Here is a 21,733-nt window from a genome sequence, read left to right as displayed (position 1 = left end):
CAAAAGGAATGCCATCTCATACCTCTGGAAACTATCCAATGGACCCTAGCTGAATATTCAAAAATTTGAGCTTGATCTGAACTCATAAACCTAGCAGCCCAAAAATTATATGAGTGGCCTATCACCCAAATGTCCTGCGTGTCAACGAGCAATCCTAAAGGTGGAGGAAAGCAGTAAATAAAAAATTAGTAATTGTCATAAAACAATAACATTTTATGGTGTATTAGTGGGATCTGATAGAACATAAGTGAGTATCTGCCAAAAAGAAAAATTTTCTATTGGTCGCCGACTTTACTATTTAAAGTGGCTTTGACAAACAGAAGACACAAAGGGGAAGAATGGGTGGGGGGGAATTGGGAAAAAACAGGTGAACTCGGCAAGAGGTAAAATAAAAACCTGCTGAGGGATGGACTATGGCCTAATTAAATGATTGAGAATAGCCGAATTGAATCCGTCAGTTCAGGTAAAAATTGTAAAATCCCTCAAGACTGCCATTGCCAGCAATGGCGAGTAGCTAATCCCGAGTAGGACGGACAGGGGTAACAGACAAGACAGGACAGTACATGAGACAAGACAAAAACCAGGCAAGCATAAAATATAAACGTAACCGGAACAGACTGTGAAATGACTTTAAACAAAGGGCCTTCATGCCTAGGTTGAATGTAACCTTTATAACTATCCGATTTCCAATGTCCTAGGGCCTTAATTTCTGATGCCGAGAAACCCGCAGCTGCCGCCGAAGTTGCGGCTCCGATCAGAAACGAGTGTGTACCAAAATCTTGAGGCGGGAGGCCTAAAACTGATACACACCTCTTCAAAAACCAACCAAACTGGTATTTGGTAAGCGGAGTCCTGTCCATATGCATGAGTCATGAACCAGGAACATCCGGCCGCAATAACTCATACCGCATAGCTAGTGCCACGGGGCAGATCTGTTCGTCCCTAGATGGACCCAATGAGATCCACCTACCCCTACCAGTCTGGTCGGTCTTCGACTGCCGAATCCTACAGAGAACAGACCTCTCACTGACCAGGATATCCGAGAGGAGCATGGCGGCATCAACCCATTTGGATGATGCCACCAGCTCCGATACCCTCAAGGTGCCGTGAAAAGCCTCCGAAAACACCACTTGAATCAGGACCGCCTCATACGCAGTAAGAGCCACTCCGAGAACCGCCCCTAATACTGCCGGAAGCAGATGAGCGTCCACAGGTCTCCTACGGTCAGCTACTGGCCGGGAGACCCGTGCCCAACCCTTTAAAGCCTTCACTATCAGAAAACTTTTAGTAAAGTCAGGTTGGCCCTTCAATTTACAATAAAATGCAATGCCCCCCAAAGAGCGCGCAACAGAAGCCCTGGATCTGCCAGCCAAACGGAGACTCCAAATAAAAGAAAGCATCGAACGATGCTGACTCTTACCTGCCTGTTTGCTGCTACGGGAATAATCTTCCCATTCATTCCATGCCTGCCGATATGCTCGCAACGTGGAGGGGGCTAAAGACTGTTCTGCTTAGCCCTCCATGCCGGCTCGATCACCTGCCAAACATAAGAGGGGCAAAGCACAACGTCAGCACCAGGGCCACAGATCGGGACCTAGCCCACTGGAAACGTGATAACGCATCGTCTATCTCATTCTCCACCCCAGGAACGTGTCTTGCCTTAAACAGGATGTTACAGCGCAAACATGTGAGCACAGCTGCGCTAGCAAGCGCAAAACCAGCAGGGAAGCCGCATGTTGCTGATTGTATCGCATGGACCATGCCCAGGTTGTCACACCTGATAATGATGCTGCGATTGCGTAACCATTCCCCCCAGATTTCCAAGGAAACCATTATGGGAAAGAGTTTGAGAAGGAGTAAGTCCTTAGTCAAACCCTTTCCCACCCATTCTTCCAGCCAACGGCCAACGCACCAGGAGCCATCAAGGTAACATCCGAACCCCGTGGTGCCTGCTGCGTCGGTGAACAGCTGCAGCTGCAAATTGTCAGCGGCTGGAGACATCCACAACCGAACGCCATTAAAATCCCGAAGAAACGAGACCCAGACAGAGAGGTCCTGCTTAATCTCTGAGGATAAACGTAGCAAATGTCTCGGTTAGTGACACCAGCCGTGGCCCTTTCCAATTTACGTGAAAAAGCTCTGCCCATTGGAATTACTTTACAGGCCAAGGAGGGATTGCACCTGCCGCAGGGTAATTCTACTGGAAGCCGTGCATTCCGCTATGGCATTACTTGACAGGCTTATCGAGAGGAATGCGACAAGAACCCACCGAGGTACAGATCTCGATACCCAGGAATGACAAGGGGAAGGGCCCTCCGTTTTGTCCACAGCAACGGGAACTCCAAATGAAAAAACAGCGCTCGTAAAGAAAACAAAAGATAACTGCATCTGCCTGAACCGGAAGGGCCGACACACAGAAAGTCATCGAGATAGTGGGCTATTCCATGACTACCGCAAAAATTAAATAAATAAATTCCGCGCACCAGTGTAGGAAGGTGCTAAAATGCTCGAAAAACGCACAGGACACAGAACACCCCATAGGCAAGCATTTGTCTATGCAATATCCGTTGTCCAAGCTAAAAACCCATAAACTGGAATGACTCTGGGTGCAAAGGAAGTAGACGAAAAGCTGACTCAACATCTATCTTAGCCATCAGTGCGCCCGGACCATAACACCTAATGACGTCCAAAGCATCGTCAAAAGACTGGTACACCACCGAGGAAACCTCAACTGGTATGGCATAATTTACTGACGAGCCTGGCGGATAAGACAGATGTCGCATGAGCCCTTATTTTCCTGGAATTTTCTTGGGAACCACTCCCACCGGGGAATTCACAAGATCCCTAATGGGGGTTCTGCAAAAGGCCCAGCAATGCGCCTGCGCTAACCTCGCCAGCCACTTTTTCCCTAAGAATGTGAGGCAATTCAAAGGCAGACTTCAAATTTCTAGGCGAATATGTGTCGACATCCCTGCAAATAGGTAAACGAAAACCAAAACTGAAGCCTTTTAACGAAAATTCTGCGTCCTGCAGAACCGGGTACCAACTCAACCATTTTGCTATCGCTGTGACACGGACAGGGGATGGAACTTTACTTAGCACTTGTGCCTTTTGCTGGCTGTGCAGGCTGCTGCTGGGCACCCCCCTTGAAACACTTGGCAACTGGGTGATTGCCACCACATCGCAAGCAGAGGTGACGAAAACGCCATTTTAATGTGGAATTATTAAAGGCGAAGCATTTTCCCCAGACGCCTGCTGTTAGCCCTGACGAACTGAACTAGCTGCTTTGCACGCGTTGTACCCCTCATAGGCAGGACGCGAAGGCTGCGTGACCTCCAGCAATGTATATTTGTCGAAGTAGGAGCATAGCTGAGAATGGAGCTTCCCGGTGATAGCTGCTTGGGGCAGTGATTGCAATAATAAGCTGTGCACCCTGTAGAAATTCACTGTAGCACATGTATTCTGTCTATTTTGTAAGTTAAATGCTCAGAATACAGTATATAATACAATCTCCTCTATTGGCTGATAATAATGATTCAAAGGAGATAAAAGCTAGATCTTAGATAAATAAAGCAGTGTCAAAGCCATTACCCCTTACTGTCATATAACGCATCACTAAAGCATTCTATTCCCCCAATGATACCTCAATGCCCAGCAAAATACTGACACTGTTTGCTGCAACTGTTTTCTACCATTAAGAGGCATAATCAGCACTTAGACCATCTATAAAATACATCATACGAATGTACTGAATGATATAATTCTGGCATATACAGGACCAGCAAACACAGTAAGTAATTATATGTAGAAGTAGAGCCATCCTGTCTGAGCTGAATCTTTTTATTTCATGTGCCGGCTCCTTTACAGATCATATGAGCAAGTTGGGGAATCTGGGAGAGGGCAGAAAAAGAAACCATGCTCTGTCCTGGACACAGATGCACAGATTGGTCCCCCTATGTACTGGATGGTGTATTATCCAGTATTAATAATTGATCCAATAGGTGATCCATATCAGTGCACCCCGTACAGTGCATGTTTTCCAGATCTAGTTGGTGCACAACAATATTCATTACTGGCTTTTTAACTTTTTCTACTGGCTGACACATTTAAAAGATCAACAGGGACTGTAGTGCTAGTTATTTCATTTGTGACACTGAGGGGATCCTAAAAAACATGCAACTTTAGTATTATATGCTATTTCTATTGTAGTCATCATGGTGTGGGCTGAGGGGGGGTTCAGGCAAGGCACTCATAAACCCCTTCTGCATTTGCCTATGGTGCTGGCCATTGCAGCCACAAAGATAATATTGACCAGGGGCATTAAGGACTAAAGGGAAGCACCCCTCCCCCGCACTGGCACACCTTCCACAAAGCTGCTGCAGCCTGAGGGGGGATAGAACTATCAATAGGGGAACCACACCTGCAGCTCCTAATAACATGGGGACACTGTGGAGCCAGGGACCAGGGTCTGGGGAGGCTCATTACTAGGCAGGACATAGCTACACCCACCCCCAGCAGAACAAGAAATCAGAAAAGACAGTGATTGAGGACAGAAAGGAAAAGTAAAAGCAATGATATGAAGTAAATGAAAAGAGACTAAATACAATAAGGAAAAGGAGGAGAGAAGAAGAGAAGAAGGAGAAGCACTAAGAGAGTTTTATTAAGGAAAATGACAACTGACAAAATGCACTTCCCTGTCCTGGAGGAATCTGGAACAAAGAGGCTTTGGCCACACTTTTATCCCACTATATAATGTTCCTGTTACAAACCCGCCCCTGCTTGCCATAGGCTAACTCCCACAAGTAATTTGCATACATGCCTGCCCCCATCCTAGAGGTTTAAAACACCTCTTTTCTTATGCAATCTTTCGGTTTCTCGTCAATGACACCGCCATGCACACTACGTCAACGACACCGCCGCGTAGCGGATGTATGTTCAGTTTTATTTTTCTCTGTTTACACTTTCAGAGTAATGTAAGCATCTGTAATAAGAGGGCTAAAATAAGAAAAATGGCATGTCCCCCTCCCCAAAGCCTAAGCAGCCCTAGACCTCTGAGCCCAGTCTAGTATGAGAAAAATCTGGAATAAACTTGACATGGGGTTCCCCATATTTTCCTTTAACCTGCAAAGGGCTGAGCCATCCAGAGGGGGCTTACACAACAGCAGGGACAACACACAGCATGGGGTCGCCCTGCCATAATGTAAACCAACTCATGATATTGGTCAGCCCAGGACTAGCAATCTTCTGAAAGTGGGGACCCACCCAAAAAAATGGGGTCACCACTCCCGAGCATTAACTAGCACTGCGCTGAACACTATACAATATTCTCATACATGCCTACCCTCCCAGAATTCACGGGAAGCTCCTGATTTTTTGGGTAACCCTCCGTTCCCCCGGAAGGGTAGGCATTTCTCCCGCATTTCTGCCCACTTCCTAGTGAAGTGGGCAGTATGGGGAGAATTTCCGTGGTGATCACGGGTCCCCGTGTAGGGGGTGGGGCTTAGTAACGCAATTCTTCATGGGCTTAATGGCGCCGCCCCCATCACAACCCACCTGCTTCTATTCACTGGTCGTCTCCTGGGGAGGAGAATTAAATAGTAGGCAAGTACGATATACTGTAAATATTAAATAGATTTTATTAAAGACTATGCTTGTGCGACATATATGTAGAGACCTAGTGAAAATATGAATTACAGTATGCGATTGTCACAGTCACGGGTACTTGTATGCGGCTGCATACTGTATTTTATTTTTATAACTGCTGCTGTCTGTCTACTACTTATTTACTGTACTGTACTTGTTATTTCTATTTTGCAGTGATGTGTGTCAGAGGTCATGGAATACATATGAATTACTCAAGTCCGGCGGTTCAAATCCCGACAGCGGCAGGCCAACACGGATAAAAATCCCGATCATCCCCAGGTAAGTATCAACTAACCTAACCCCCCTAACCCTAACCCTTCTTAAGGGTGCCTAACCCTAACCCTCCCTCCCCCTAGCCTAACCCTAATTCCCCCCCAGGGGTGCCTAACCCTAACCCTCCACCCCCCTTAGCCTAACCCTAACCTCCCAGGGGGATGCCTAACCCTAAGTCCCCTAAGAGCCTTAAACTAAACCTAACCCCCCCTCCCCGCGGCTGTCCGCAGCAGCGTCCGCCATCACTTCAATCGGGATGCCGGGCGCCGGTCTCCCGGCGTCGGTAAAATGACAGGTGTCTAGATTTAGACGCCTGTCATTTAACCCTCGCCGGGATAAAGCAGTCGGGAAGCCGGCTGTCGGGCTTACGTCCGCCGGCTTCCCGATTGCATACCGAGGGCATAGACTTTGTTTTAATTATTTATTTTACACCCCGTTTTTCTTTTTCCACTTCCCAATCTTTTCATTCATTTTTTTCCTGAATTCATTTTTTTTTCCTATTTTATTTCTCCTACCCCTACCTTTCCCTATGTTACCTATCTTGGTCTGTTTGTCTTAAATATATTCTTATGAGAAAAAATTACATTTATTTAAATTTTTACAGGAATGTCATTGTCAACATTTTATTAATCTGATAATTAACAAATTTAGTTATAAACTCATTATACTACATACAAAAAGGTGAGCACTATATAGTCTAATTTTAATTATATTACACTCTTCTGCGTCTGAATACGTTATACTGCGATTAAATACATAACAATGCATATGAGATGTGACTAGCTATTCGGGCTACATGTTATATGGACGAGCAAGGACACATCTGTATATACACTATATGGACAAAAGGATTTGGCCACAGCTGTTAATTTTTTAATTGAGGTGTTTCAATTAGACCCGTTGTCACAGGTGTATAAAATCAGGCACCTAGACATGCAGTCTCCATTTGCAAACATTTATGATACAAAATGGGTTGTGTACTTTGATAGGACGCGTGGTACTGTGATAGTCAGCGTGGTACTGTGATAGGAAGCGTGGTACTGTGATAGGGGGTACTGTGCTAGGAAGCGTGGTACTGTGCTAGGAAGCGTGGTACTGTGATAGGAAGTGTGGTACTGTGATAGTCAGCGTGGTACTGTGATAGGAAGCGTGGTACTGTGATAGGGGGTACTGTGCTAGGAAGCGTGGTACTGTGCTAGGAAGCGTGGTACTGTGATAGGAAGTGTGGTACTGTGATAGGAAGCGTGGTACTGTGATAGGATGCCTGGTACTGTGATAGGAAGTGTGGTACTGTTATAGGATTCCTGGTATTGTGATAGGAAGTGTGGTACTGTGATAGGAAGTGTGGTACTGTGATAGGAAGTGTGGTACTGTGATAAGAAGTGTGGTACTGTGATAGGAAGCGTGGTACTGTGATAGGAAGTGTTGTACTGTGATAGGAAGCATGGTACTGTGATAGGAAGTGTGGTACTGTGATAGGAAGTGTTGTACTGTGATATGAAGCGTGGTACTGTGATAGGAAGTGTGGTACTGTGATAGGAAGCATGGTACTGTGACAGGAAGTGTGGTACTGTGATAAGAAGTGTGGTACTGTGATAGGAAGTGTGGTACTGTGATAGGAAATGTGGTACTGTGATAGGAAGCATGGTACTGTGATAGGATGCCACCTTTGCAATAAGACGGTTCGTGAAATTTCATCCCTGCTGGATATTCCGCGGACAACTGGAAGTGATATTATTAGAAAGTGGAAGCGTTTAGGAACAACAGTAACACAAAGTGGAAGACCACGTAAAATCACAGAGCGGGGTCAACGATTGCTAATGTGCATGGTGCGTAAAAGTCACCAATTCTCTGCTGATTACATAGCTGAACAGTTCCAAACTTCCACTGGAATTAATGTAAGCACAAAAACTGTTTGGCGGGAGCTTAATGGAATGGGTTTCCATGGCCGATCAACTGCATGCAAGCCTCACATCACCAAGTCCAATGCCAAGCATCGGATGGAGTGGTGGAAAGCACAACGACACTGGACTGTGGAGCAGTGGAAACGTGTGCTGTGGAGTGACCAATCACATTGCTCTGTTTGGCAGTAAGATGGGCGAGTCTGGGTTTGGCAGATGCCGGCAGAACGTTACCTGCCTGACTGCATTGTGCCAACTGTGAAGTTTGCTGGAGGACGGATAATGGTATAGGGATGCGCCATAACTCCAGTGAAGGACAATCTTAGTGCTTCAGCATACCAAGACATTTTGGACAATGCTATCTATGCTTCCAACTTTGTGGCAATAGTTTGGGGAAGGCTCTTTTCTATTCCAACATGACTGTGCCCCACTGCACAAAGCAAGGACTACAAATACATGGTTTGATGAGTTTGGTGTGGAAGAAATTGACTGGCCCACACAGAGCCCTGACCCCAACCTCATCGAGCACCTTTGGGATGAACTGGAACAGAGATTGTGAGCCAGGCCTTCTCATAAATGCTCCACAGAATGAATGGCCACAAATTCCCACAGAAATTAGCCAAAATCTCGTGGAAAGCCTTCCAAGAAGAGTGGAACCTGGTATAGCTACAAAAGGGGGACCAACTCCAAATTAAAGTATATGTATTTGTATACAATGTCATTACATTCACTGTTGGTGGAATGGTCAGGTGTCCGAATACTTTTGTCCATATAGTGTATGTGTGTGATTATATATGTATGTGTATATATGTATGTACATATTTGCCAACTGTCAGAGAGACTCCCTGAAATATCAGTAATCTCCCTGACTCCCTGAAGAGTCTAGCAATCTCCCTGATTGCACCTTACCCCCATTATGTCAAAGTTGCCGACTTTCTGGCTGCTCCTTCCGGGAGGGAGCATCCAGATCAGCAGGGCAGCAGGGGGCGTGGCTGGAAAAGGTGACATGGCCAGGCAGGAGCCTGACGTTTGTAGGCGTGATGGGGGCGGGGTCAAGCGATCCTGTAACTTTGGCACTGCCCCCGCTGCACAATGCCGATAATATAGGCATTGTGAAGCAGGGGGCGGGGCCAAAATGACGCGATTCAGCGTGAATCGCGTCACTGGCCACCCTCACAGAGGGGGTTTAACAGTAAATTGCGGGGGGGCGGTCAGGGGGATCGGTGGCCGCAGGCTTTAATGCCTTTCCAGGGGGCCAGGAGCTGCACCCGATTATCGGGAGGCTCCCGGCCATATCGGGAGGGTAGGCAACCCTGCATTATGTAGCTGTTATATACTTGGAGAATAAATAATTCAGTGATATATACATTTCCCTGCAATGACGTGTCAGTGTGTTTTCAGCAACGAGTAGATCTTACTGAGCAATAACTGCTGCTTTGGGGCTCATTTACATTCGGATGTAAGTCAGTATTATGACACGCCTCTCAGATGTAGCAGTACACGCCCACTTTACCGCCACGCTCATAGGTGCTGCTTTCATAATTTTCCAGAAATATTTTTTGAATAGTAGGCATGTATATATATATATTCTACATCAATCATATACTTATTAGAATGTAAATGCGGTCTAAAATACATAGGGAAAACAAAAAGACCCCTAAAAATAAGGATTCAAGAGCATATTCGCAACATAAAGAATAAAGTAGAAGGACATGCGGTCTCTAGACACTTTACTACGCATCATGCTTCTAACCCTGAAGAACTCACCTTTAAAGCAATTGAACATGTGACTTTGGGAGAACGAGGTGGAGATCTTAGCAACAAACTTTCGTGGAGGGAAATGTTTTGGATCTTCCAACTTAACACAATGGCTCCAAATGGGTTTAACGAAAGTTATGAAATTGCCCCTTTTCTATGATGGATGAGTTGGTAGCTGTGGATATTTGTCCTAGTACCTACAACCTTACCATTGTACTAACGCCCAATCTCGTCTGATCTTGGAAGCTAAGCACAATTGGGCTGGGTCAGTACTTGGATGGGAGACCACCTGGGAATACTCAGTGTTGTAGTTTAATATCCACAGAAGGGCGTACATTAGCCACTCAGTCCATCTTAAGGATTATGGGCCACATATGAGCTGAAGATCTATGGAATATCAGAAAATCATAATAAGAATGAAGATCCCTCTACTGACTAATCTGCATTATGGAATATTGACTTTATTTCACCATATTGACTCTATTTCATTTACTTTTTTATTTCATCTATTCCACATAAAAAAGAAAAAGTCTTTCATCCTGGTCCTTGAACAACTATTACCAACTATATGAATATATTTTTATATATATTTTTTAACAAAATTATGATGCTCCAAAATATAAATGCTGTTATTTCTCATATTATCCTTCTATTACAATAATATACAGAATCCAATTATACTTCAGTATGTTCTTGATTTGTGATAGTAGCCAGGGCCCGCTCCCTATGCATATCCTTTATGAATAAATTTACTAATATGTCCCCCTTTGAATCATCAGCTGTTTACGGGAAGATGGCATCCCAGTTACTATGACAACCGGAAAATGAACAACAGGAAGGAGACCTGCGAGCGCCAATCAAAGTGCCAGGCGGGGAACAGATCTGGTGTTGCGGCCGGAAGAGGACGGGAGCTAGAGATAGCCTGAAGTGCCTGTCGAGATGAGCCAAATTGAACTAAGACTACAGTCGCGTATAGACTTCTACAAAATGGCGGACGCTACATCACGAATGAAGACAGACTTATTGAATGGTAGAAAGGATGTGACATCAGCAACTGGGCGGAAGTAGGAACGGAGACTGGTAGACTTCTTTGCACGATCGGGGACATTGGGTCACCTAACAATATACAGGATCATATATTAGATTTATGGACAGTCCACCAAGGTTGTTTCACGATATATCCATGTGTTATTAAATATGTTTTAATCGCTTCATGCTAAGAGCGCACTTCCGGAAGTAACCAACCGGAAGTGATGCAAAAAGTTGGCCCTAATGAGACAATTAGAATCCTGTCTCAAAGGGTATAAAAAGTGGCAAACCCTGTTCACTAGCACCCCTTGATGAAGTCCCCAAGTGGATGAAACGCGTTGGGATAAGCCACCATTGCCTGAAATGAACCTTTACAGATAAGCTTTGCACTTTTACTCTAAAACTTCCTTTTTTAAGAAACAAGTCTGGAACTTTTTTAACTTGTTTTTTATAATTGTTTTTACTCTATTAATTCCTCTGTGATACTGGTTTAAAATGTTTTAAATATTCAAGTATATATATTCTGCTCGCTTTTTATATTGAATTGTACTTTTAGAATATTTATAAGCACCTTTTGCACACTGTGGACACGTTATTAGTACACTTTGTGCTTATCCAAGCAGTATCTCTATATATGTCTATTTTGTGTGTATATTTTATTATTATTAAATTGTGATATATTTTTTTCATACATATATACTGTGTGTATCATGTTTTGTTGGTTGAATTGCACATTTTACTAATTATTGCACAGATATACGTCAGTCGCTCATCACCTATACACTTATAATATATATATATATATATATATATATGTGTGTGTGACTGTGTGTATATGTGTGCGTTTGTGTATGTACAGTATATATGTCTGTGTGTATTGTGTATGTATATGTGTATGTGTGTATACTGTATGTGTGTGTGTGCATTTTGTATGTACAGTATATGTGTGTGTATGTATACACACTAGGGGTGAGCGGGTTCGGATTTCTGAAATCCGAACCCCCCCGAGCCCCCCCGATCCGAGTCCGATCCGAGTCAGGCTCGACTTTTCCCGCCTGACTCGGATTCTGAAATCGAGGCAAAACGTCATCATCCCGCCTTCCGAGTCTCGCAGGTTTTGGATCCTATATAAGGTACCCGCGTCGGCGCCATTTTCTCACTCGGCTGTGGACAGTGAAGAGGGAGGGTGGGAGTTAGGGCTGTGTAGTGTAGTGTAGTGTAGTGCTGCTGTTGTCCACTACTTCAAAGTCCATAGGGGCTGGCTGTGTTGTGCTGTGCTGCTGTTGTTAATAGGGGCTGTGTCCACTACTTCAAAGTCCATAGGGGCTGGCTGGACTGTGTTGTGCAGTCAGTTCTCCATAGGGGCTGTGTCCACTCCAAAGTCCTGTGCAGTGTCCCAGTCCTAAAGGAGTGCTGTAGTGTTGTCCAGGGGGTGCTCTGTCCATCAGGGGTGCTCCCCCCAAGTGCTAAAAAAATAATATATTTTCTGTGTTTGTGAATTGTGTGCGCAGTAGCCGCACGTGCATCAACAAAGTAGTGCCAAGCGTGCGCCTGTGTCATAAGTAAAGGGCCGGCTGGCTTGACCGTTAAAGGGTGCTGTAACCCCCGAAAGTACACTCCAGTCCAAACCAAAAAAAAATTATTTTCTGTGTTTGTGAATTGTGTGCGCAGTAGCCGCACGTGCATCAACAAAGTAGTGCCAAGCGTGCGCCTGTGTCATAAGTAAAGGGCCGGCTGGCTTGACCGTTAAAGGGTGCTGTAACCCCCAAAGTACACTCCAGTCCAAACCAAAAAAAAAATTATTTTCTGTGTTTGTGAATTGTGTGCGCAGTAGCCGCACGTGCATCAACAAAGTAGTGCCAAACGTGCGCCTGTGTCATAAGTAAAGGGCCGGCTGGCTTGACCGTTAAGGGTGCTGTAACCCCCGAAAGTACACTCCAGTCCAAACCAAAAAAATAATTATTTTCTGTGTTTGTGAATTGTGTGCGCAGTAGCCGCACGTGCATCAACAAAGGAGTGCCAAGCGTGCGCCTGTGTCATAAGTAAAGGGCCAGCTGGCTTGACCGTTAAGGGTGCTGTAACCCCCGAAAGTACACTACAGTCCAAACCAAAAAAAAAATTATTTTCTGTGTTTGTGAATTGTGTGCGCAGTAGCCGCACGTGCATCAACAAAGTAGTGCCAAGCGGGCGCCTGTGTCATAAGTAAAGGGCCGGCTGGCTTGACCGTTAAGGGTGCTGTAACCCCCGAAAGTACACTCCAGTCCAAACCCCAAAAAAAATTATTTTCTGTGTTTGTGAATTGTGTGCGCAGTAGCCGCACGTGCATCAACAAAGTAGTGCCAAGCGTGCGCCTGTGTCATAAGTAAAGGGCCGGCTGGCTTGACCGTTAAAGGGTGCTGTAACCCCCGAAAGTACACTCCAGTCCAAACCAAAAAAAAATTATTTTCTGTGTTTGTGAATTGTGTGCGCAGTAGCCGCACGTGCATCAACAAAGTAGTGCCAAGCGTGCGCCTGTGTCATAAGTAAAGGGCCGGCTGGCTTGACCGTTAAGGGTGCTGTAACCCCCGAAAGTACACTCCAGTCCAAACCTAAAAAAAAATTATTTTCTGTGTTTGTGAATTGTGTGCGCAGTAGCCGCACGTGCATCAACAAAGTAGTGCCAAGCGTGCGCCTGTGTCATAAGTAAAGGGCCGGCTGGCTTGACCGTTAAGGGTGCTGTAACCCCCGAAAGTACACTCCAGTCCAAACCAAAAAAAAAAATATTTTCTGTGTTTGTGAATTGTGTGCACTGTGGCTGCACGTGCATCAACAAAGGAGCAGCGCCAAGCGTGCGCCTGTGTCCCATAAGTAAAGAGCCGGCTGGCTCATTTCTTAAAGGGTGGTGTAACCCACAAAGTGCACTACTCTCCAGCAAAAATAAAATAATATTTTCTGTGTTTGTGTGCGCTTTAGCCGCACGTATATATATCAATATAACATAAATGGAGGACCAAACTTTCTCCGATAAAAATAAAATAGGGAAAGATCAAGAACCTCTTCCTCCTAGTGCTGTTGCTGCTGCTGGGAGTTGTTCATCATCCCAGAGAGGAAGTAGGAACATCACTACTTTTACTAAACAATTGACCCTCCAACAGTCCCTAGCGATGAGGAAGAAGTACGACAGCAGTCATCCTGAAGCAAAACGTATAACTGAGGCCTTGACTGCTATGTTGGTGTTAGACGTGCGTCCGGTATCCGACATTAGTGCAGTGGGATTTAGACAATTGATGGAGGTAGTGTGTCCTCGGTTCCAAATCCCATCTAGATTCCACCTGCATCCTCAAAGCAGCAGCGACAAGCGTGCGTCTGTCTGTTAAAGGGTGGTGACACCCTCAAAGTGTGCTACACAAACAATTAAAATATTGTTCCTTTTTTTTCTGTCTTTGTGAATTGTGTGGGCTGTAGCCGCACCTGCATCCTTAAAGCAGCAGCGACAAGCGTGCGTCTGTCTGTTAAAGGGTGGTGTAACTCTCAAAGTGTTCCAAAAAATAAAAAACTATTTTTTTAATGTGTTTGTGACTTGTGTGCGATGTAGCCACACTTGCATCCTCAAAGCAGCAGCGACAAGCGTGCGTCTGTCTGTTAAAGGGTGGTGACACCCTCAAAGTGTGCTACAGAAACAATTAAAATATTGTTCTTTTTTTTTCTGTCTATGTGAATTGTGTGGGCTGTAGCCGCACCTGCATCCTTAAAGCAGCAGCGACAAGCGTGCGTCTGTCTGTTAAAGGGTGGTGACACCTCAAAGTGTTCTACACAAACAATTAAAGTATTGTTCTTTTTTTTTCGGTCTTTGTGAAATGTGTGGGCTGTAGCCGCACCTGCATCCTTAAAGCAGCAGTGACAAGCGTGCGTCTGTCTGTTAAAGGGTGGTGACACCTCAAAGTGTTCTACACAAACAATTAAAATATTCTTCTTCTTTTTTCTGTCTTTGTGAATTGTGTGGGCTGTAGCCGCACTTGCATCCTCAAAGCAGCAGCGACAAGCGTGCGTCTGTCTGTTAAAGGGTGGTGTAACCCTCAAAGTGTGCTCCACAAACAATAAAAATATTCTTTTTTTTTTTCTGTCTTTGTGAATTGTGTGGGCTGTAGCCGCACTTGAATCCTCAAAGCAGAAGCGACAAGCGTGCGTCTGTCTGTTAAAGGATTACATCGGTGACAGCATCCAAGTAGGCATGTCAGACAGTCCGTACCTGTACTGGCAGGAAAAAGAAGCAATTTGGAGGTCCCTGTACAAACTGGCTCTATTTTACCTGAGTTGCCCCCCCTCCAGTGTGTACTCCGAAAGAGTGTTTAGTGCAGCCGGGAACCTTGTCAGCGAAAGGCGTAGGAGGTTGCTTCCACAAAATGTGGAGAAGATGATGTTCATAAAATGAATTATCAACTCTTCCAGGGAGACCAGCCTCCAGAACGTACAGAGGGACCTGTGGTTCCAGCAGGGACGAATTAATACTCTGTGAGGATGAGGATGTACACACTGAAGAGGGTGAGGAATCGGTGGATGAGGAGGATGAGGATGACATCTTGCCTCCGTAGAGCCAGTTTGTGGAGGGACACATTAATTGCCAGCTTGTTTTGTGGGGGCCCAAACGAACCAATCATTTCAGCCACAGTTGTGTGGCAGACCCTGGCGCTGAAATGATTGATTTGTTAAAGTGTGCATGTCCTGTTTATACAACATAAGGGTGGGTGGGAGGGCCCAAGGACAATTCCATCTTGCACTTCTTTTTTTTCTTTGCATTATGTACAGTTTGGGGCCTAGTTTTTCTAACTGCCATCCTGTCTGCCACTGCAGTGTCACTCCTAGATGGGTCATGTGTTTGTGCCGCCCACTCGTGTCGCTTAGCATATTCATCCAGCTACCTCGGTGCAACCTTTTGGACATGAAAACACTATTGTGAGGTGTGAGGTGTTCAGAATAGACTGGAAATGAGTGGAAATTAAGGTTATTGAGGTTAATAATAGCATAGGAGCAGAGAAACCAACAAATTCTGTGATTTTAGCTGTTTTTATGCTTTTTTAAAAAAAAATACAGATCCAAAACACAAAACCCAGAACCCAAAACACGGAAGGGTGGTTTTGGCAAAACCAATCCAGATCCAAAACACGAAGAAAGATCCAGATCCAAAACCAAAACACAAAACACGAAAAGTGGCCGGTGCACACCCCTAATACACACACATATGTATATTTACTAGGAGTGAGCGGGTTCGGATTTCTGAAATCCGAACCCCCCCGAGCCCCCCCGATCCGAGTCCAATCCGAATCAGGCTCGACTTTTCCCACCTGACTCGGATCTGAAATCGAGGCAAAACGTCATTATCCCGCCTTCCGAGTCTCGCGGGTTTTGGATCCTATATAAGGTACCCGCGTCGGCGCCATTTTCAACAGTGAAGAGGGAGGGTGGGAGTTAGGGCTGTGTAGTGTAGTGTAGTGCTGCTGTTGTCCACTACTTCAAAGTCCATAGGGGCTGGCTGTGTTGTGTTGTGCAGTCAGTTCTCCATAGGGGCTGTGTCCACTCCAAAGTCCTGTGCAGTGTCCCAGTCCTAAAGGGGTGCTGTAGTGTTGTCCAGGGGGTGCTCTGTCCATCAGGGGTGCTCCCCCCAAGTGCTAAAAAAATAATATATTTTCTGTGTTTGTGAATTGTGTGCGCAGTAGCCGCACGTGCATCAACAAAGTAGTGCCAAGCGTGCGCCTGTGTCATAAGTAAAGGGCCGGCTGGCTTGACCGTTAAAGGGTGCTGTAACCCCCGAAAGTACACTCCAGTCCAAACCAAAAAAAAAATATTTTCTGTGTTTGTGAATTGTGTGCGCAGTAGCCGCACGTGCATCAACAAAGTAGTGCCAAGCATGCGCCTGTGTCATAAGTAAAGGGCTGGCTGGCTTGACCGTTAAGGGTGCTGTAACCCCCGAAAGTACACTCCAGTCCAAACCAAAAAAAAAATTTTTTTCTGTGTTTGTGAATTGTGTGCGCAGTAGCCGCACGTGCATCAACAAAGTAATGCCAAGCGTGCGCCTGTGTCATAAGTAAAGGGCCGGCTGGCTTGACTGTTAAGGGTGCTGTAACCCCCGAAAGTACACTCCAGTCCAAACCCCCCAAAAAATAATTTTCTGTGTTTGTGAATTGTGTGCGCAGTAGCCGCACGTGCATCAACAAAGTAGTGCCAAGCGTGCGCCTGTGTCATAAGTAAAGGGCCGGCTGGCTTGACCGTTAAAGGGTGCTGTAACCCCCAAAGTACACTCCAGTCCAAACCAAAAAAAAAATTATTTTCTGTGTTTGTGAATTGTGTGCGCAGTAGCCGCACGTGCATCAACAAAGTAGTGCCAAGCGTGCGCATGTGTCATAAGTAAAGGGCCGGCTGGCTTGACCGTTAAAGGGTGCTGTAACCCCCGAAAGTACACTCCAGTCCAAACCAAAAAAAAATTATTTTCTGTGTTTGTGAATTGTGTGCGCAGTAGCCGCACGTGCATCAACAAAGTAGTGCCAAGCGTGCGCCTGTGTCATAAGTAAAGGGCCGGCTGGCTTGACCGTTAAAGGGTGCTGTAACCCCCGAAAGTACACTCCAGTCCAAACCAATAAAAAATTATTTTCTGTGTTTGTGAATTGTGTGCGCAGTAGCAGCACGTGCATCAACAAAGTAGTGCCAAGCGTGCGCCTGTGTCATAAATAAAGGGCCGGCTGGCTTGACCGTTAAGGGTGCTGAAAACCCCGAAAGTACACTCCAGTCCAAACCAAAAAAAAAATTATTTTCTGTGTTTGTGAATTGTGTGCGCAGTAGCCGCAAGTGCATCAACAAAGTAGTGCCAAGCGTGCGCCTGTGTCATAAGTAAAGGGCCAGCTGGCTTGACCGTTAAGGGTGCTGTAACCCCCGAAAGTACACTCCAGTCCAAACCCAAAAAAAAATTATTTTCTGTGTTTGTGAATTGTGTGCGCAGTAGCCGCACGTGCATCAACAAAGTAGTGCCAAGAGTGCACCTGTGTCATAAGTAAAGGGCCGGCTGGCTTGACCGTTAAAGGGTGCTGTAACCCCCAAAGTACACTCCAGTCCAAACCAAAAAAAAATTATTTTCTGTGTTTGTGAATTGTGTGCGCAGTAGCCGCACGTGCATCAACAAAGTAGTGCCAAGCGTGCGCCTGTGTCATAAGTAAAGGGCCATCTGGCTTGACCGTTAAGGGTGCTGTAACCCCCGAAAGTACACTCCAGTCCAAACCAAAAAAAAAATTATTTTCTGTGTTTGTGAATTGTGTGCGCAGTAGCCGCACGTGCATCAACAAAGTAGTGCCAAGCGTGCGCCTGAGTCATAAGTAAAGGGCCGGCTGGCTTGACTGTTAAGGGTGCTGTAACCCCCGAAAGTACACTCCAGTCCAAACCAAAAAAAAAATTATTTTCTGTGTTTGTGAATTGTGTGCGCAGTAGCCGCACGTGCATCAACAAAGTAGTGCCAAGCGTGCGCCTGTGTCATAAGTAAAGGGCCGTCTGGCTTGACCGTTAAGGGTGCTGTAACGCCCGAAAGTACACTCCAGTCCAAACCCCCCAAAAAATTATTTTCTGTGTTTGTGAATTGTGTGCGCAGTAGCCGCACGTGCATCAACAAAGTAGTGCCAAGCGTGCGCCTGTGTCATAAGTAAAGGGCCGGCTGGCTTGACCGTTAAAGGGTGCTGTAACCCCCGAAAGTACACTCCAATTCAAACCAAAAAAAAATTATTTTCTGTGTTTGTGAATTGTGTGCGCAGTAGCCGCACGTGCATCAACAAAGTAGTGCCAAGCGTGCGCCTGTGTCATAAGTAAAGGGCCGGCTGGCTTGACTGTTAAGGGTGCTGTAACCCCCGAAAGTACACTCCAGTCCAAACCAAAAAAAAAATTATTTTCTGTGTTTGTGAATTGTGTGCGCAGTAGCCGCACGTGCATCAACAAAGTAGTGCCAAGCGTGCGCCTGTGTCATAAGTAAAGGGCCGGCTGGCTTGACCGTTAAGGGTGCTGTAACCCCCGAAAGTACACTCCAGTCCAAACCAAAAAAAAAATTATTTTCTGTGTTTGTGAATTGTGTGCGCAGTAGCAGCACGTGCATCAACAAAGTAGTGCCAAGCGTGCACCTGTGTCATAAGTAAAGGGCCGGCTGGCTTGACCGTTAAGGGTGCTGTAACCCCCGAAAGTACACTCCAGTCCAAACCCCCCAAAAAATTATTTTCTGTGTTTGTGAATTGTGTGTGCAGTAGCCGCACGTGCATCAACAAAGTAGTGCCAAGCGTGCACCTGTGTCATAAGTAAAGAGCCGGCTGGCTTGACCGTTAAAGGGTGCTGTAACCCCCGAAAGTACACTCCAGTCCAAACCAAAAAAAAATTATTTTCTGTGTTTGTGAATTGTGTGCGCAGTAGCCGCACGTGCATCAACAAAGTAGTGCCAAGCGTGCGCCTGTGTCATAAATAAAGGGCCGGCTGGCTTGACCGTTAAGGGTGCTGTAACCCCCGAAAGTACACTCCAGTCCAAACCAAAAAAAAAATTATTTTCTGTGTTTGTGAATTGTGTGCGCAGTAGCCGCACGTGCATCAACAAAGTAGTGCCAAGCGTGCGCCTGTGTCATAAGTAAAGGGCCGGCTGGCTTGACCATTAAGGGTGCTGTAACCCCCGAAAGTACACTCCAGTCCAAACCAAAAAAAAAATTATTTTCTGTGTTTGTGAATTGTGTGCGCAGTAGCAGCACGTGCATCAACAAAGTAGTGCCAAGCGTGCGCCTGTGTCATAAGTAAAGGGCCGGCTGGCTTGACCGTTAAGGGTGCTGTAACCCCCGAAAGTACACTCCAGTCCAAACCCCAAAAAAAATTATTTTCTGTGTTTGTGAATTGTGTGCGCAGTAGCCGCACGTGCATCAACAAAGTAGTGCCAAGAGTGCGCCTGTGTCATAAGTAAAGGGCCGGCTGGCTTGACCGTTAAAGGGTGCTGTAACCCCCAAAGTACACTCCAGTCCAAACCAAAAAAAAAAATATTTTCTGTGTTTGTGATTTGTGTGCGCAGTAGCCGCACGTGCATCAACAAAGTAGTGCCAAGCGTGCGCCTGTGTCATAAGTAAAGGGCCGGCTGGCTTGACCGTTAAGGGTGCTGTAACCCCCGAAAGTACACTCCAGTCCAAACCAAAAAAAAAATTATTTTCTGTGTTTGTGAATTGTGTGCGCAGTAGCCGCACGTGCATCAACAAAGTAGTGCCAAGCGTGCGCCTGTGTCATAAGTAAAGGGCCGGCTGGCTTGACCGTTAAGGGTGCTGTAACCCCCGAAAGTACACTCCAGTCCAAACCCCAAAAAAAATTATTTTCTGTGTTTGTGAATTGTGTGCGCAGTAGCCGCACGTGCATCAACAAAGTAGTTCCAAGAGTGCGCCTGTGTCATAAGTAAAGGGCCGGCTGGCTTGACCGTTAAAGGGTGCTGTAACCCCCGAAAGTACACTCCAGTCCAAACCAAAAAAAAAATTATTTTCTGTGTTTGTGAATTGTGTGCGCAGTAGCCGCACGTGCATCAACAAAGTAGTGCCAAGCGTGCGCCTGTGTCATAAGTAAAGGGCCGGCTGGCTTGACCATTAAGGGTGCTGTAACCCCCGAAATTACACTCCAGTCCAAACCCAAAAAAAATTATTTTCTGTGTTTGTGAATTGTGTGCGCAGTAGCCGCACGTGCATCAACAAAGTAGTGCCAAGCGTGCGCCTGTGTCATAAGTAAAGGGCCGGCTGGCTTGACCGTTAAAGGTTGCTGTAACCCCCGAAAGTACACTCCAATCCAAACCAAAAAAAAATTATTTTCTGTGTTTGTGAATTGTGTGCGCAGTAGCCGCACGTGCATCAACAAAGTAGTGCCAAGCGTGCGCCTGTGTCATAAGTAAAGGGCCGGCTGGCTTGACCGTTAAGGGTGCTGTAACCCTCGAAAGTACACTCCAGTCCAAACCAAAAAAAAAATTATTTTCTGTGTTTGTGAATTGTGTGCGCAGTAGCCGCACGTGCATCAACAAAGTAGTGCCAAGCGTGCGCCTGTGTCATAAGTAAAGGGCCGGCTGGCTTGACTGTTAAAGGGTGCTGTAACCCCCGAAAGTACACTCCAGTCCAAACCAAAAAAAAAATTATTTTCTGTGTTTAGCCGCACGTATATATCAAATCGATATAACACTTCCTCCTAGTGCTGAAGCTGCTGCCACTAGTCATGACATAGACGATAACATGCCATCAACGTCGTCTGCCAAGGCCGATGCCCAATGTCATAGTAGAGGGCACATACAATCCCAAATGGCAAAGTTCAGGAAAATGACCTTGAAAAAGACATTTAAATCAGCTGAAGAGAAACGTAAACTTGCCAATATGCCATTTACGACACGGAGTGGCAAGGAACGGCTAAGGTCGATCCCTAGTATGTTCATGACTAGTGGTTCAGCTTCACATGACGATGGAAGCCCTCCTCCCACTAAAAAAATCAAAAGAGTTAAGCTGGCAAAAGCACAGCGAAGAACTGTGCTTTCTAAGAAGATATCACAAATCCCCAAGGAGAGTCCAAGTGTGGTGGTGGTTGCGATGCCTGACCTTCCCAGCACTGGACAGGAAGAGGTGGCTCTTTCCACCATTTGCACGCCCCCTGCAAGTGCTGAAAGGAGCACCCACAGTCCACTTGCTGATATGCAAATTGAAGATGTCACTGTTGAAGTACAACAGGATGAGGATACTGGTGTAGCTGGCGCTGAGGAGGAAGTTGGCGAGGAGGATTCTGATGGTGATGTGGTTTGTTTAAATCTGGCTCCGGGGGAGACAGTTGTTGTCCGTGGGATGAAAAAGCCCATCACGGTCATGCCTGGGCAGAAGACCAAACATTCCACCTCTTTGGTCTGGCAATATTTCTATCCAAATCCGGACAACAACTGTCTTGCCATATATACCATATGTAAAGGTGAAATAAGTAGGGGTAGGGATGTCAACCACCTAGGAACATCCTCCCTTATACGGCACCTGCAGCGCGTTCATAAAAAGTTACTGTCAAGTTCAGAAACTTTGGCTAAGACCGTAAGCAGTCCAGGGACCCCTAAATCCCGTTGTCCTGTTGTATCCAAGCGCCTGCAAACCACA

At 45.8% G+C, this 21,733-nt stretch overlaps 1 protein-coding gene and 1 pseudogene across 1 annotated transcript in view; one reads left to right on the top strand and one right to left on the bottom strand.

The window, feature by feature from the left end:
• LOC148481849 (uncharacterized) overlaps window positions 1–21,733 on the bottom strand; it is a 99,569-nt gene that overhangs the window by 59,784 nt on the left and 18,052 nt on the right. The window lies entirely within an intron of this gene.
• On the top strand, window positions 9,771–9,889 carry LOC148481850 (5S ribosomal RNA; annotated as a pseudogene).

Source organism: Taudactylus pleione, unplaced genomic scaffold (assembly GCF_031769625.1).
Source record: "Taudactylus pleione unplaced genomic scaffold, aTauple2 ptg000559l, whole genome shotgun sequence".
Taxonomy (NCBI): domain Eukaryota; kingdom Metazoa; phylum Chordata; class Amphibia; order Anura; family Myobatrachidae; genus Taudactylus; species Taudactylus pleione.
The sequence above is the reverse complement of the archived record's forward strand: the minus strand, read 5'-3'. Positions and strand labels throughout refer to the sequence as shown.